A 16,298-nucleotide genomic window follows, 5' to 3' on the forward strand; every position below is an offset into this window, starting at 1 on the left:
ATGGCTTCAGGCAAATGACCTCTGGGAACCTCTGTTTCCTCCTCTGTGAAATAGGCGTGGGGCTGGTCAGCCTCTCCCCCTGGGCCTTCAGAGACTCGCGGACAGAGCGGCGTCTTGCTGGCTCTGTATTCCGGAGGCACCGCCTCGAATGGCTACAGAATGAATGAACGAGGTGGGGAACAGCGGGGGTGGAGGATGAAGGCCTCCCCATCCTTCCCCGTCCATCGGCTTCCTCCAGGGAGGACAGGACGGTGGGAGGCAGGTCTGGGAAAGAACCAGGTGGAGGTTCTGACAGCTGGCCGGGGAGCCATTTGCATGGGTAAGTGAATTTGAGTAATTGTTATTCGGGATCACGAAGTCTGCAGGGTGAGGGGGTCACGAGGCAGGCCCCGGGGGAGCCCCTTCGCTGAGGTCTGCACATCCAGCATCAGCAGCGGGATGACGATGGGAATCCAGTCGCTGGCCTAATGCTATTATTTGTTTGCCTCCAGCAGGACCCGCCTCCCCCAGCCCAGCACCAACTTTCAGGGGCCTTCAGAGCATGGGGTGGGGGTGCCCCAGAATGTCAAGCCTGCCCATCCCAGAATCAGGAAGGTCTGTGAGATGCCTTCCGGACCCCCTACTACAGCTAGGGAAACTGAGGCCCAGCCCCCAGCCCCGTCACACGGCACACATAAGAGGGGGAGCCCAGATGGGAACCTGGGTGTTCTGACCCCAATCCTGGGACAGCCCCCAAACTCTCTGCCCCCCACGAGAGCCCTCAGGAGTCAGAGCTCAGCCCCAGCCGCCCCTCAGGACCTCCCCTCCTCTGGACCCTAAGAATTGCCCACCCACTCCTCCCTGTGAGTGGACCTTCCCAGGCAGGCCTGGCCCGCTCTGCACGGGGGCCTGGACCCCTCGGGTCTGCAGCTGGCAGAGCATGGGCTCAGGCTGAGAGCCCCGAGCAAGTAACCCACCCGCTCGCAGGTAACCCACCCCATGGGGCCTGGGGAAGCGCTGGGGGCCCGGGGTGGGTCAGGCATTTCTCAGAGGGGCCTGGGAAAGGACTGGCCACATGGTGACGAGCCGGGTCATCTGACTCCCACTCCGTGGTCTGGGTCTGTAGTGGCCCATGAGCCACCCGTGCATTTTCCTGTGCCCCTTAGCATGCAATGTCCACATGGGAAACACTGTCAGGGTGGCTTGGACCATGTGCCTGTTGGAATTGAGGGAGCATCCATTCATTCCCGCAGGGAGGAAGCGACCCCATTCTTACAGCTTGCATCTGCGGGGAGGAGGGAGAATTGCCCCAGAATGAGAGGGGCCCGGACCTCCTTCAGGAGGCACACATGCCACGGGGCCTCGCGGACCCCAGCCCCGTCCTCCCTTCACAGAGAGCCTGGTCTCCAGCTCCTGCCTCCCCAACCTCGCAGGAAATATCTTCATAAAATATTGATCGGGTAGCACAAGCCTTGTTTGTCAGGATGAAAGGATGGGGAGACTTTGGCATGTAAATTAGGTTTATTCAGTGCTGCCTTAACTCTTTCCTGCCTGGGCACCTTGGCCACCTCCTTGGAGGCCCCACAAAGTGGGCAGGAGGTACAGGCGGGCTCAGGGCAGCCTGGGGGACCCAGGACCCAGGCGTGTCTGGCATCTCTTCTCCAGCGTGGCCATGGAGCTCTTCCTGGACTGGACTTTGCCTCTCTCCTCACTGGGTACCTGCCCATTCTTCTGCTGGGTCCAGATGCAAAGCTGTGTCAGCGCCCCCATCGCTGAGATCAAGAGCTCAGTGGCAGACGCAGACTTGCGCGGCTTCCAGCCAGGCCTTGGCACCATGTCGTGTGGAAAGGAGATCGGCTGTGAGGCTGGCAAGAGCTTCCGTCTTGACTTTTAAATGTCATAATCCCACCTTGCTACTCATGCTGGGATCAATGGCGGCATCTTCAGATCCTGTTCCAGCACCCAGGGTTCTGGGCACCAGGGAAGGGGGCACTGAGTGGAGCAGGCACCCGCTGGCCTCGGTTTCCACACTTGTAAAGTGGTGGGGTAACTGTACCTGCCCCTTAACATCATGGTCAGGATGAAATAGAGCCACTTGTCGACGCCACAGTGCCCAGCAGTGACAACTAATCAAGAAACAGCATCTTTCCTCATTGTGCCTGGAGGGAGGGAGGGACAATGAGTGAATAAATGAATGAGTGAGTGAATGAGTGAATAAATGAATGAGTGAGTAATGAGTGAATAAATGAATGAGTGAATGAGTGAATAGTGAATAAATGAATGAGTGAGTGAATGAGTGAATAAATGAGTGAGTGAGGGAATGAATGAGTGAGGGAATGAGTGAGTGAGGGAATGAATGAGTGAACGAATGAACGCATGGACACTCCTGCAGGACCTCAGCTATCCTGCAGGGTCTGCAGTCACTCCCTCAGGAGCCCATGACCTCCAGGAAGCCTGTGTCCACAGCGGTTGGGCGCTCTGGGGCTCTCCTCGGCTGCCAGCCCAGGGTCCCGCAGGTCCAGCCTCCTCTGCCCCCAAGCCCCGTCCCGTAATCCTGGCCCCACGCCCTGCGCTGCTCCCTCCGGCAGGTCTGAACCTCCCACTGGGCTGCCTTCACTGCGTGCCCTGCCATTCTCGGACCCCTTCCCCTCTGCACCTCAGTTTCAGGGATCTCTGCCCCTCTGCCCCTTCTGCTGCCAGGCCGGCTGCCAAGGCTGCTTCTACAGAGAGGGTCCCCTCCCCGCTCATGACATGGAACCCCCCTGTCCCCTGGGAAGTAGGCAGTGTCTTGGCTCTCAAAGTCCAGCCCCACCCTGGCCTGCCAGCACTATGCCGTGCGTGGGGGCCCCGGGCAGTCACAGCTGGGAGGTTGGCCAGTGTCCTCCCACCCAGGCAGCCACCTGTCCACCCACCCATGCACTCAGCAAACTCAGGAAGGAGTACTTGATGCCTCAGTTCTCCCAGGAAGCGGGATTTAGCAGACTTGGAGTCCTTGGGAGGATTGTGCTTATTTGCCAGCACAGACGCCGTAACCAGTGGGAGCTGCCTCAGTGCGCCACACCGCTGGATTTACTCCACAGTCGAGGGGGATGGGGGGCTCTCAGGGCACAGTTACATTCCAGGACACAAATGACATCGGGCCCCACCCGCCCTGCCTGGTCATTAATCCTGCAGCTCTCACCAGCCGGCGGTGGCCTGGTTCTCTGTCCCCTGACGGATGGACAGATGCCCTTGTCCTCCTGTGTCTGGGTTCTCAGAGCCTTGCTGACGCAGACGTGTCTCCCTCACTCTCCTCTGCCCTGTCTCCACCACCCCTGCCCTTGTCTACAGCACACGTGCTGGCGAGCCAGCCAGGGGCACGGCGCTCCCCACCAAGGGGCTCCCGGGGCGAGGCTGGGACCTGTGCACATATGTGTACACACATGCACACACGCAGGAACGCACACTTGTGTACACATGTGTGCACGTGTACATGCATATGCACACACGTGTGTGGGAATACACACACGCGTGGACACCCCCCCAACTCTGAGTCACCACTAGGTTTCCTTGGGGCCAGGTCAGCATCCTTCCTTCTGGGGTGGGGACAAAGTGTTGGAGGAAATCTTGAACAGGGGCTTTGCGGGGTTCTGCCACTCCTCTGTGTGTGACCTTGGCCAGGCCTTCACTCTGGAGTTCATTTTCCCAGAAGGAAACCCAGGAGGTGGAACATGCCGGATGCGTCAGGGTGGCTTGTCCAGGCCTTCTGCGTGAAGGCCGCAGGTAACAGCTGAGGGGTAAGCGGCACCTCAGGAAGCGGTCGACGACAAAGTAAGGGGCCCGGGACAGTGGGCCAGAGGGCCTCTGAGTGACAAAGGGGGCACGTCCTCTAGACTCCCCAAAACCCTGCTCTGTCCTGCCCCCTGCTCCCCACTCCCTGCTTCAAGCGCTGTGCCAGCAATAAAAGAGGTGGAGAAGACACTGACCTGCCTGAGGGGCCCACGGGAGGATGGCAGCTCCTCTCTGCTTATTAATCCTTGTTTTAGTTGTCCTAGGAAATCTAAATAAGCAGCCCAAACATCTATTTCCTGATTTATTAATTTTGGATAGAAAAATGTTACTCCCTACTATGCAAGGTGGAAAAAATGAGGGCCCTTATGCTCCCCGCCGCCAGGAGCCCGCGGCCTCCGCCTCCCGAGAGCTGCCGCTGCCGCTGCCGCCCGCGCTACAGCCAGACGTCCACCATGTTCAGTTCTGCTTTGTAATTACAATTAAATCTTCCATCCTTTGTCTCTTTGCTGATTTTAATATTATAAGCCAATACACAGCATTTCAAAACGGTGTAGACACCACGCAGGGCGGATTTCTGTTCCAGCTGTGATGGAGTGACAGGGAGTGGATTTACCCTCCCATTTTAAGCAACTAAAGAGCCAGGTGAAATACAGAGAGCAGCAGTTTCGAGGCGATGAAGACCAGGCGGTGCCGGCAAGGGACTGCTGAGAGGAAACGGGGAGACGACTCCGGGGATGCTCCAGCTTGCTGCCTGGAGCCGGTTCGGTTCTGGGGCCTCAGCACAGAGCCCAACGGCTCCCCGAGGGGAGGGGACAGAACTGAGGATTCTGAGAGGACGAGGAGCAGAGCAGAGCGGAGGCTCTGAGTGGAGAGAAATGCACGGAACAGAGAGCTGCACAGAGAGAGGCTCCGGATGCTGCACCGACCCCTTGGGGCCGTTGGCTGAGATTGGTCGGCGCGTGCACATAGAGAAGTCTCTAGAAAGTCAGGAAGATACAGAAGACATGAACAACACTGTCAACCACCTTGACCCAAGGGATATTTACAGCCCAGCCCACCCAACGGCAGCAGAATCCACAACCTTCTCAAGAGCACACGGACCATTTACCAAGATTGACCATATTCCAGGCCACAAAATGAGATTCAGTAAGTGTAAAAGGATTCAAATTTTATGAATCATGTTCTCAGCCAAAATAGAATTAAATTAGAAATCAACCATTGAAAGATATTTGGAAAATCTCAAATATTTGGAACCTGAATACACACAGTTCTAAATACCCACGGCTCAGAGAAGAGATCAAAAGGCAGATGGGGAATTTTCTTTAAATGAGTGAAAATGGAAACACGACATATTGAATTTGGGAAGGCAGCTAACGTCGGGCTTAGAGGAAAATGTTCTCTCTAAGAACCTACATCACAACAAAAAAGAAAGGTTTCAGATCAATGACCGAAGTTTCAACCGAAAAAAACGGGAAAAAAGAGCAAAGTAATTCTAGAGTAAGAATAAGAAAGAAAACAATAAGGAGCAGAAACCAATGAAAGAAAAAGCTGATTATTCAAAAAGGTCAACAAAATTGATAAACTCGTATCTCAACTGATCGAGAAGAAAGAGAGAAGGCAAAAATGACCAATATCAGGAATGAGCGAGTGGATATTACCTAATATTCTACAGTTATTATAAGGAAAAAATAGATTATTATAAACAACTTTTTACCAATAAATTAGACAACATGGGTGAAGTGGAAAACTCCTTCAAAGATAGAAACTATCAAAGGGCACTTAAGAAGAAATAATCTCAATCGTCCTATATCTGTTGGGAAATTGAGTTTGTAAGGAAAGCTCTTCTACAACAACACTGCAGGTCCTGGTGGTCTCAGTGGTGAGGGGCGCCTGCGTTTAAGGAAGAAATAATACCACTTCCACACAAACTCTTCCAGATGACAGCAGAGGAGGGGACGCTTCCGACACCATTTGATGAGGTCAATCTCATTCTGGTAGTTAACCAAAGACCTCACAAGAAATCAAACCAGCAAACAACATCCCTCACAAGATGCAAAATTGCTTACCAAAATTTTAGCAAATCAAATCTATCTATCTACCTATCTACCTGTCTGTATCTATACATATCTATCTAATCCATATATATATAAAGGATAATATATCACGACAAAGTGAGGCTTATTTCTGGAAGGCAAAGTTGATTTAACTTTGAAAGTCAGTCAATGAACTTGGCCATATTCAGGTACTAAAAGGAAAAACATATGATCATCTCCATGGAAGAAACACTTAACATCCAACACTGATTCATGGTAAAAAACCCTCAGAAAATGAGGAAAAAAATAAAATTCTTGCACCTGATAAAGGCCATCTATGAAAAACCTACATCTTCCTAAGATTGAGAACAAGGTAAAGACGTCTGCCCTCATCTTTTACTTGTTCATCACTTTTACTTGACACTTTACTGGAGTTTCTATCTAGTGCAATAAGGCAAGAAAAAGAAATAAAAGACATACAGATTAGAAAGAAGTAAAACTTTCCTTATCGTCTTTTTTCATGTAGAAAAAATCCCATGGAGACCACAAAATAAAAGTTACTACAACTGATAGTGAGTTGGCAGAGTGGCAGGGTTCAAGATCAATATACAGAAACCAACTGTGTATTTACATACTCACAGCAAACCATCAGAACCTGAAATTTTAAACACGATGCATGTAAAGAACCATTAAGAAATATGGAATGCTTGGGCCTAAATCTGACAAAAGATACGTGAGGCCTGTACACTGAAAACTACAACATTGCTGAAACTCCAGAAGACCTAACAAACGGAGACTTGTGCTGCGCTCACGGAGAGGAGGACTCGAAGTGGTGAAGACGTTGATTCTCCACAAGCTGATCTATAGATCAATGGACTCTCAATCAAAATTCCAGTAGGCCTTTCCCGTAGAAATTAACTAATTCTAAAATTTACAATTCTAAAAATTCATATGGAAATGGAAAGGACCTATTAGAGTCTGAACAATTTTGAAAAACAAGAATCAAGTTGGAGGACTTTATGTGATTTTAGGGTTAATTATGAAGTTACGCTAATCAAAACAGTATGGCATTGGCATAAAGACAGAACACAATAGAGTCCCAAAATAGACCCACATATATATATATATATATGGTCAATTGACTTTCGACAAAAGTGCAAGGACAGCTCAATGGAGAAATGATGGTCTTTTCAACAAATGGTACTGGATTAAAAAAAAAAAGAAGAACTTTGATCCATACCTCATAGCATATACAAAAATTAATTCAAAATAGATCATAGACCTTGAACCATAAAGCTTCTAGAATAAAATAGAGCAGGAAGTCTTTGTGACCTTGGAGCAAGCAGAGATTTTTTTATATATGACATCAAAAGCACATCCATAAAAGAACAAATTGAGAGAATGCACTTCATCACAGCTGAGAACTTCCACTCTTCGAAGTACATGGCTGTGAGGCTGGAAAGAGGAGCAACAGACCGGGACACTATGCTTTCAAAGTACATGTCTGTAAAGGACTTCCGTGCAGAGTATATAAAAGCTCTCAAACCTCAGTAACAAGAAACCAAGCGCCCAATAAAACGGGCACAAAATGTGAACAGAAACTCCAACAAAACCAGGGCTGGCAAATGAGAGCATGAAGATGAGATTGTTAGTCATTGAAGAGATGGGAACAAGATCCACATGGAGATGCCATTACACACCAACTAGAATGTCTCAAATCAGAAAGACCGACCTACCAACGGCTGGCGAGGAGCTGGAGCGACTGGAACCCTCATATCCTGCTGGTGGGAATGAAAAGATGGTGCAGCCACTTTGGAAAACAGTTTGGCAGTTTACTGAATCATTAAACACACACCTACCAGCCATTCCACCCCTAGAGAAATAAAAGCATATGTTTACATAAAGATTTGTACACAAATGTTCATAGCAGCTATGTTTGTAATAGCTCAAAACTGGAAACAATCCAAAAGTTCATCAGCTGGTGAATGCATAAACAAATTGTGTATATTCACACAATTAAATACTATCCAGCCATAAAAAGGAACGATACTGGCAAAGGCGTGAACGAATCTTAAAATAATTTTCTGAGGGAAAGAAGCCAGATCAAAAAAAAAAAAAATGAGGATATACTCTATGCTTCCATTTATATAAAATTATAGAACTGCCAACTATCGTGCCTGACAGCAGCCCAGTGGCAGCCTGCGGGTGAAGCTGCGGGTGGAGTGGAGGGATGGATACAAAGGACGCAGGAAGGTTTGGGGGGATGGGTACGTTCATTATCTTAACTGTAGTTTTGGTTTCACAAATGTCAAATGTATCAGATTTTACACCTTCAATACGTGCAGTTTATAGCATGTCAATTATCCCTCAGGAACACTGTTTTAAAAAGAAATAATATAATTAAATTGTAACATAACAAGGAAAAAGAGAAACATTAAAAGCAATTTTAAAGAAAGAACATATACGCGATAAACAATTATATGGAGAGCGAACTTCACAACTGCGACAATCACGACCACACCCAGTGGAAAGTGGATTCCACTAGTAATATGTGGTCTGACAGTACACCATCCATCCAGAATTCCACACCCAGATGCACAGTATTCGAGAGACAGTATGAAACGAAGACTTTCAGAACCAAAAATCCATGAGAGATTGTCGCATCGAAGACGTTCACAGAACGCGCTACAAAGGAGTACACTCTGGCTAAAAGAGAAGCGAGCCCGGGAAGATGCAATGAGATGCACGAAACTCAGGCGAGCAAAGAGAATGCAAAACAACGCGGGGAAATCTGAAGGAGAATCGCCTGTATAAAATGACAGCATCACTGAGTAATCCGGAGGGGTCATGAATACTATTAAACCAAAATGTTAGAGAAGACAAACACTAATTCATGATTCATGGCAGACAAAAACCTCTTAGCAACCTAAGAACACAAGAGGATCTCCTTATCCTGGATAAAGAAGATCAAATTCCATAGAAAATATTGTTCATAACGGTAAAATTCAGCTCCACTTTTATGCCTCATCATGCTGGAGAGCCGAGAACCTAGGAGCACATCGTGGCAAGAAAAAGAAATATTATACAGTCTAGAAAGGAGGAAAAAACCCCAGCTAAACTGTCACTATTTCCAGACCATTGTGAAAGAGGAAATTCAAGGGCATCTATAGACAACTATTAAAATTAGAGAGTTCAATGACTTGAGGAATACAAATTCAGGATAAAAAATTACTAGCAAAACTTAGAGAAAGTAATATAAGATGCCGTTAACAGTTTTTAGAAAACAAAAAAGTTTCTAGGGACACTTGTAATAAATAATGTTTAAGACATTCTAATAGGAACTTTGTTGGAAGGCGTGAAAGTAGATGTAAATAAATGGAGAGACATAGAATATTCATGAAGGGAAAGACTCAATAATGATGAAAATTCTCTTTAAATTGTTCTAAAGATGAGATACATTTCTAGTTTATACCCAAAATGAGTTTTTCAAGCTGATTTACAAAATGAATACTCAAGAGCAATGGGCCAAAAATAGCCAAGACCTGAAGGTAACGGTGAGAGAGACTTACCCGGGAGACCGCAAGACTTGCTTTGCAAAGTTACAGCTCTTAGAGTATGATGCGGTTTGGGATGGACAAATGAAATAATGAGGCTGAAGAGAGAGCGAGGACAAGACCATCACCCATGTGACCTTGGTACATGACGGAGGAGGCATCACTCCCAGGGGGGAGGGAGGAGCCAGCTCGTGGTGCTGGAACCATGGAAAAGAGATGCTTCATGTGTGAAGAAAAAATAAATTACAGGTGGGTAAAAACCTAGCTGTGAAAATGCAATACTGCCAAAGATAATGTAAGATTTTATTCCAATATCACAAAACATAAGGGAAAGTTTGGTGTATCTGATGCATTAAAATTTAAAATTCTGTTCAGCGAAGGACGCCATCAATAAAGCAAGAAATGTGAGCCTCAGTCTAGGAGGATATATTTGCAACCATCTAACCAATATACTATCACAACCCAGATGCATAAATAATTCCTCAAAATCAATAAGAAAAAGGCGAGCAGCCCAATAGAAACATGAGCAAATGAGAGGAAACTATAAATATGAGGAGAAAACAATGTGCAATAAATATGGGAGAAGATGCTCAACTTCACTGCTCATACCGATAAACACAAATTAAAACAAAGAGATGCCATTTTTCACCCATTAGAGAGTAAAAAATTAATAAGTCTGGTGCCGCCGAGTGTTGCCATGAATTTGTGGAAATGGAAGCTCCAGCCATTGCTGGCAGGAGTGTAAATTGGTATAGACAGCAATTTGTCAATACTTAATAATGATGATAATGGTTAATACGTATTCAGCACTCGCAACGTGCCAGGCACTGTGAAAAGGACTCCGGGGGCCGGCCCGGAGGTGTATCGGTTGGGCTTGCGTGCTCCACTTGGTTGGCCCAGGATTCTCAGGTTCGGATCCCAGGCACGGACTTACATACCGATCATCAAGCCACACTGGGGCAGCATCCCACATACAAAATGGAGGAAAGTTGGCACAGATTTGGCTCAGGGCCAATCTTCCTCACCAAAAAAACAAAAAAGGACTCCACACATGTGAATTCATGGAACACCGAAGATAGATACCACCCCTTGAGCCAGCAATCTCACCTGTAGGAGGACCTCCACACGCTGGCGAAGGCGGGTAAGGACGGAAAACTGGAGACAATCTGAGAGTTCCCTGTGGGGAGGGATCAGTCAGCCGTGCCTTATTCCCACCATGGAATATTCTAGCGCAGTTACATCAATCAACACGGATAAATTTCAAAAACTTGATGTGGAGTGAAAAAAGCAAATTGGAAGACGTTTCACACTATTATACCACTTACGTAAACTTCAAAGCATATAAACTACTATTTGTGGATCCATACGTGTGGTAGAAAGTATGAACTTGCACCTGGGATGACGCACACCAGCCCATCCTCCTCCATGACTCGCCGTCTGGACAGCTGCCCTTCTGTCTGCGGGAGCCTAGGCTCCTCCAGGAAGGGAACAGGCGCTCAGGAACGCCGGGGCCAGCCTTGAGGAGTGGGACGTGGAGGAATTGCTTCCAGTCGTTCCAGAACAGCCGGCATTTGAAATCTACTAATGAAATTCATTGTGATTCATGAAAACAGCATAAACACACGATACTACAACTCAATTCATGCCAAAGAAGCATTTGTTATAATCCCACCTTCACTTCGGATGAGAATTCTTCACGTGGTGGGAACAGAGGAAATCTCACGCTTGGTGAAGCGTCGAAGGCTCTCATTAAAATCTGGAACGAGACGAGATGTCAACACTCACACTTCTATCCTCATTGCAGGCCCGAGTCAATGCAATATGATTTTTAAGAGCTAGGAGTACAAGAAAGGAAGAGGCAAAAATTGTGATTTGGTGAATAGCAGATCCAAGGGAAAAAAGCAATAAAACTAATGAGACAGTTTAGGAAGAGAGAAACAAGGCCAAGATCTAAAAATCTATGGCATTTCTATCTATATAGGAAAACCACCTAAAAGAAGCTGCCTCCATTTACAATAGCTAGAAAAACTGTAAAACCTGTTGCAGGGAAAAAACTAACAGAAATGCACACAAAACCTATGTGAGAAAAACTATAAACTTTACTGTCAGACACAAAACAAAATCAGAATAAATGGGTAGAGATCCTGTTCTTATATGAAAAAAACAACGTTGTGAAAACGTCAGTGGTGCCCAAAGCCATCTCCACGGGCCGCAGAATCCCTGTCCGACTGCAACGGCGCCTTTCATGGAATGTGGTACCCTGGCTGAAATTCACCTGGAAAAGACAATGCTTGAGCATCACAAACCCAATTTTGAAAAAAGAAAAACAATGAAAATTGGACTTGCAGACAAGGCACCATTTAGGCCAGAAACAGATGGTGTATCTATGACCAGTGAGGACACAGCGGACGAGGCGTCACACCCCAGGGGAGGGCAGGGCGGAGCAGCCTGGAACAGGCTGCCCAGTGGGACAAAATAAAAGTAGATTTCTTAGTCATGAACATGGATAAATTCTGCAGATGAAAGATGACATAAAGACACACACACAATGATAAATAACGCTGGATTTCACCGGCAATCAGGGAGATGCCAACGAAAGCAACAACGAGATACTGTTTTTCATCCATTAAAATAGATAAAGGGTCAAAGATTGATACATTGTAAAAATGATGAAGGTATAAGAAAAACAGGTTCTTGGGGAATACTTTTTACAGCCTTTTCAGAAAACGACTTGGAAATGTCCCTCAAAAACATCGCCGTGCCCTCCTTCAGCGCAGCCCGTGCTCTCTGAGCTCCGGGCTCTAGAGAGACGCCCACGTGCATCTGAAGAATCACTGGCGGAGGTGCTCGTTGCAGCCGTTTGGTTACAGAAAAAAAGAGTTAGAAAGGGACGGAAAGAGAAGCAGCTCAATTCTTCATCAGCAGAGGAGAGTGTATGACACAGAGTGTCATCCACGGACGGAGAACTCTGCGGCCGTCAAAAAAAATGAGGTCAGACTGTGAGTGCCAGCACAAAAGCTCCCCAGGACGTTGGGATAAATGTAAAACGCGGGTTGCAGATGACCCATGAAAAATGTATGATTCCATTTGTGCAACAGCAGAATCACCAGACACGAGTGCACATTTTATTTGGTACATACGCACACGGGCACGTCCACGTAAAGAACGAGGTCTGGCCACACCCGTGCTGAAGCTGGTCCCCTCCCGCCGTGGGGGAGGGGTGAAGCGAAGGGGGCTGAGAGCTCAGATGCTCCCCGGGCATGCATCCCCTGGTGACTCGAAGGGTTTAAACAAATGCCAGTGACAGTAAAGGGAATTTAGGATAGGCAGCGGGATGCACGGGTCTGGAGCTCAAAGGGAGGGAAATGGAAGAAAAGAGGGTGGGAGTTGAGTTGTCAGGGGACAGATGGCTTCGGAGCCCTGGACGGGGAGATGTCTCAGGAAAGAGGAAGAGATGAGGGCAGGGGATGACCCCTGGGGCCTGAGGAGAAGAGAGGAGGTGGCCAGGTGAACCAGGAAGCAGGTGAAAACCCGAGGGTGGGTGGAGAAGATTCCCTTCAAGGATGGTGGGTCAAGGGCTGGGAGGTGACACGGGACTGAGAGTCGGTGAGACCCAGCAGGACTGCAAGGAGACCGTGAAGAAACAACCTCAGGGGTGCAGTGGGGACAGGTGGAGTTAGGGGAGGGGATGGGGGCAAGAAGGGGAGCCCGCAGGGGTGAGTTTGGCATGGTGGGAAGGAGAGGGATGGCATAGTGGGTTTGTCCTTTTGAAGATGAGCACCGTGGGAGCACAGAACCCTGGAGGCAGCGATGGATCTGAGGGCAGAGAGAAGGGGCCAGGTGTGGAGAAGATGAGGACCTTCAGGAGAAGGAGCTGGGGGCAGGAAGCCGGGGCCTGGGGCTCTGAGAGGTGTGACGCCAGCCCCTCCATGGAGACGGGAGGTGGAGGCAGAGGGGCAGCTGGGGAGAAGAAAAAGGATTAACATCGTCCGTGGGCTATGGGTGGTGCGCCCTTCAGCAGGGCGGGATCGGTGAGCAGTGCTTGGGGCCCAGGGTCAGGCAAGTGAGAATTTAGAGATGCCAACCATCGTGACTGCGGAATGTTCTCTGGCGGCCATCAGCACCTGGGCACACCCTTAGAGCAGCCAGCCAGGCTCATCCATGTGGGGTCCTCCCAGAGGCTGTAAAGGAGGGTCAGGGCCCTGGGAGGTTGGGGTATTTGCAAGGCACTGAATGGATGGAGGGCATGACGGCAGTGGGCTGCATTGGAGTGAAAGCCCCGAGGGACCTGGAAGGAGACAGAGGGTGGGGCTCAGGGCTTGAGGGTCCTTATGGGATCAAAGAGCACAGCACGGCTGCTTGTGCCCAAGCTGGAAGCACAGAGGTCATGCCCCAAGGAGATGGAGGATCCAGGCTGGGCAGCCACTGCTTAGTGCTCCCCCAGCTGCCCTCCGGGGCTCACGTGAGGGGACGGAACGTCACTTGCCACTGAAATCAAGTGTGTCCGTGGGGCTCCATCTGGCCAGTGAGGGGGTCACCCAGGGGGGAACCAGAACCTGGAGGAACTGAGGTGGAGTTGGTCATACCCTCATCCCTCACCACAGGACCCCTGAACCCCCATGCTGAGAAGGCAGCGTCACAAGATGAGGGGACCCCTGTCGGCCTGGGCACCCCAGAGCCTCAACGAACAGACCCGGCCCACCTGCACACAGAATCAGAACCAAACCTCAGTTGTTTTCAGCCGATGGGATTTGGCACAGACCGTTACACCAGCAGGAGCTGCCCCGCCCTGACCGACATGTGGGTGCAGGAGGCGTGGTCCACGAGGGCGGCCAGCAGGGTAGAGTGGGTGGGTCTCCCCTCGAACACGCGGGTGTGAGTTCCGGGGAGCTGCAGATGGCAGAACTCACCAGAAGCAACGAGGACATAGGAAGTGAATCAGATGCTCCGTCTGCTGAGCCTGGTGACATGTCATGACCGGAACACACTCTCAGAGCAAGATGGGTGCGTAAAGCTGAATTTTCAAACCCGGCTTTGGAAAGAATGTTGCTTCTGGGTTAAAAACGAACAGAAGAAAAGCACTTGTTTCCACACTTGGTTGTGTCTGCCAAGGGGCACACCAGGGATGCCAACATGGGTTCACTGTGTTCCTCCAGGGGACGAGTGTAAGTGGTGGGTTTTGGGACACAGGACTGCCCTCGGGGGTCGGCAACCCCAAGGCCCCAGCCCACGTTCTGGGAGGAGTAATGACGTCCTTGCCGGTGGTGATAGCTGGGTCGACTCCCCGGAAACTGGGACGGGTTTTTTCTAATTAGAGGCTTACCATTAACTCTGCGTTGGTTTCATCTGAGGGCAAAGACAGATGCATTCTATCCCCATCCCTCACCAAGAAGAGTAATTAGAATGCAGGGTCATCCCCATATAATGCATTACGACTTTAATATCAATAAACTCCCCTTAAATATTAGATGCGGTGAGGAAATATTAGTTAAATTATCACAGACTAACGTGATCAGTTTCCTCTAGGATGAAATGTGATAAATGGATTTTAATAAACTAAAGAGAATTATATGCGTCATATTCGTGGTTCCTGTCAATTTTATTTAGAGTGAAATGCCATTGCCATAATTAGTTGGGTTTTACTGTGTTCATTAAAAGCTTTTCTAATGACCACTTGGAGGAATAAGCAAAATTAATTTCTTTCTTGAACATCGGAAGAATTCATCAAACAAACAAAAAGCGAACTCTGGGGCCTGTGCGAGATGGGGTGGGGGCTGGTGGGTGTGCACGGTGCATGCCCAGCCTCGGGGATGGCGCTGCCACCTGTCATTGGCATTGAGACTGCCCCAGAGGTGTAGTCCCCAGGTGGGGGGCCGGGCTGCCCCTGTCAGGTGCCACTGAGCTTTGACTGGAAGCTCTCTTCTTCCAGGCAGCATTCCTTGACTGTTCCAACCTCAAGGCCCTCTCCGGCCTGGGCTGCCCTCCTAGACAGGGCTCCTTGGTCTCCAGAGGCTGAACCCAGGCGTTCTCCTTGCCTGTGGCCTCTAGGCATCCAGCCCAGGAACAGGCACTCAGGAGGCCTCAGGGACCAGAAACTGGGATCCTGCCCACCTCAGCGCCCCTAGCCACCATCTTCCACCCCAGCTTGCCGCTTGGTCTCCAGGTGGCGGGTGTGGTAGAGGGGCTGCCTGGGGAGCCTCGCGGTGGCACCAGGGGCCGTGCAGTGCAGTTCAGGTGGAGGTGGCGAGGCATTGGGGGGTGGGGGGTGGACGGCTGCCAGCTTTCCAGACCTTCTCTGGGGATCCCTCATGGAGGATCTTCCCCACTGTCTGAGCCATGAGGCACGGCCAGCTCCGCCCCTGGAGCCCCGAGACGCAACCCCCAAGCAGGGAGGCCCACCCAGGCAGCTGGTGGGAAGCCCCACACCACGGGGTACCTGCCAGCCCTCCTTCAGGGCCCATCACCGGGCCCCTCGAGAGGCTACTCAGAGGCCTGGGTGACAAGGCCGAGGCAAGCAGACAGGAGCAAAGCCCCCAGCCGTCCTCCAGGCTCCCAGTCTGGCCTTCATCCCCCGGGGGGGCCTCTGTAGGACCTTCTGAGCCTCTCCCCCTCCAGCCTCAGGTTTTGCCCATGGTCGGGGGAGGGTAGGGGTGGGCAGGGCCAGCTCTGAGGCCTCTGGGGAAGCCCGGAGGGGGCTCACCCCAACTGATGCTGCCCCCAACAGACATGGGGTGCTCAGCTCCTTGGCGGTGCCCCCTCACCTGCCCACAGCCCCTTCTCTGCAGGACCAACGCTCCTGCCTCCTTCATGCCGCCTCCTCGAAGGCACCTCCTCACCAGCCTTTCCCCCCCACCAACACCCCGAAGGTGCAGCCCCCTCCCCTGAGTCCTCCTCAGGCCCCCCTCCTTTGCCACTCCACCACCCAGACACCCTCTGCAGCGGCTCAGACACGACGCCAGCT

The 16,298-nt window shown here is 50.0% G+C and overlaps 1 long non-coding RNA gene across 1 annotated transcript; it reads right to left on the bottom strand.

Moving 5' to 3' along the window:
• Positions 1–1,481: 1,481 nt before the first annotated feature.
• Positions 1,482–10,796, bottom strand: LOC139079330 (uncharacterized). Its single transcript, XR_011532878.1, has 2 exons — positions 10,445–10,796; positions 1,482–2,138 (listed from the first exon to the last, which is right to left on the bottom strand). It is a non-coding gene; the product is annotated as an uncharacterized lncRNA (long non-coding RNA).
• Positions 10,797–16,298: the final 5,502 nt, after the last annotated feature.

Source organism: Equus przewalskii, chromosome 25 (assembly GCF_037783145.1).
Source record: "Equus przewalskii isolate Varuska chromosome 25, EquPr2, whole genome shotgun sequence".
Classification (NCBI taxonomy): Eukaryota; Metazoa; Chordata; class Mammalia; order Perissodactyla; family Equidae; genus Equus; species Equus przewalskii.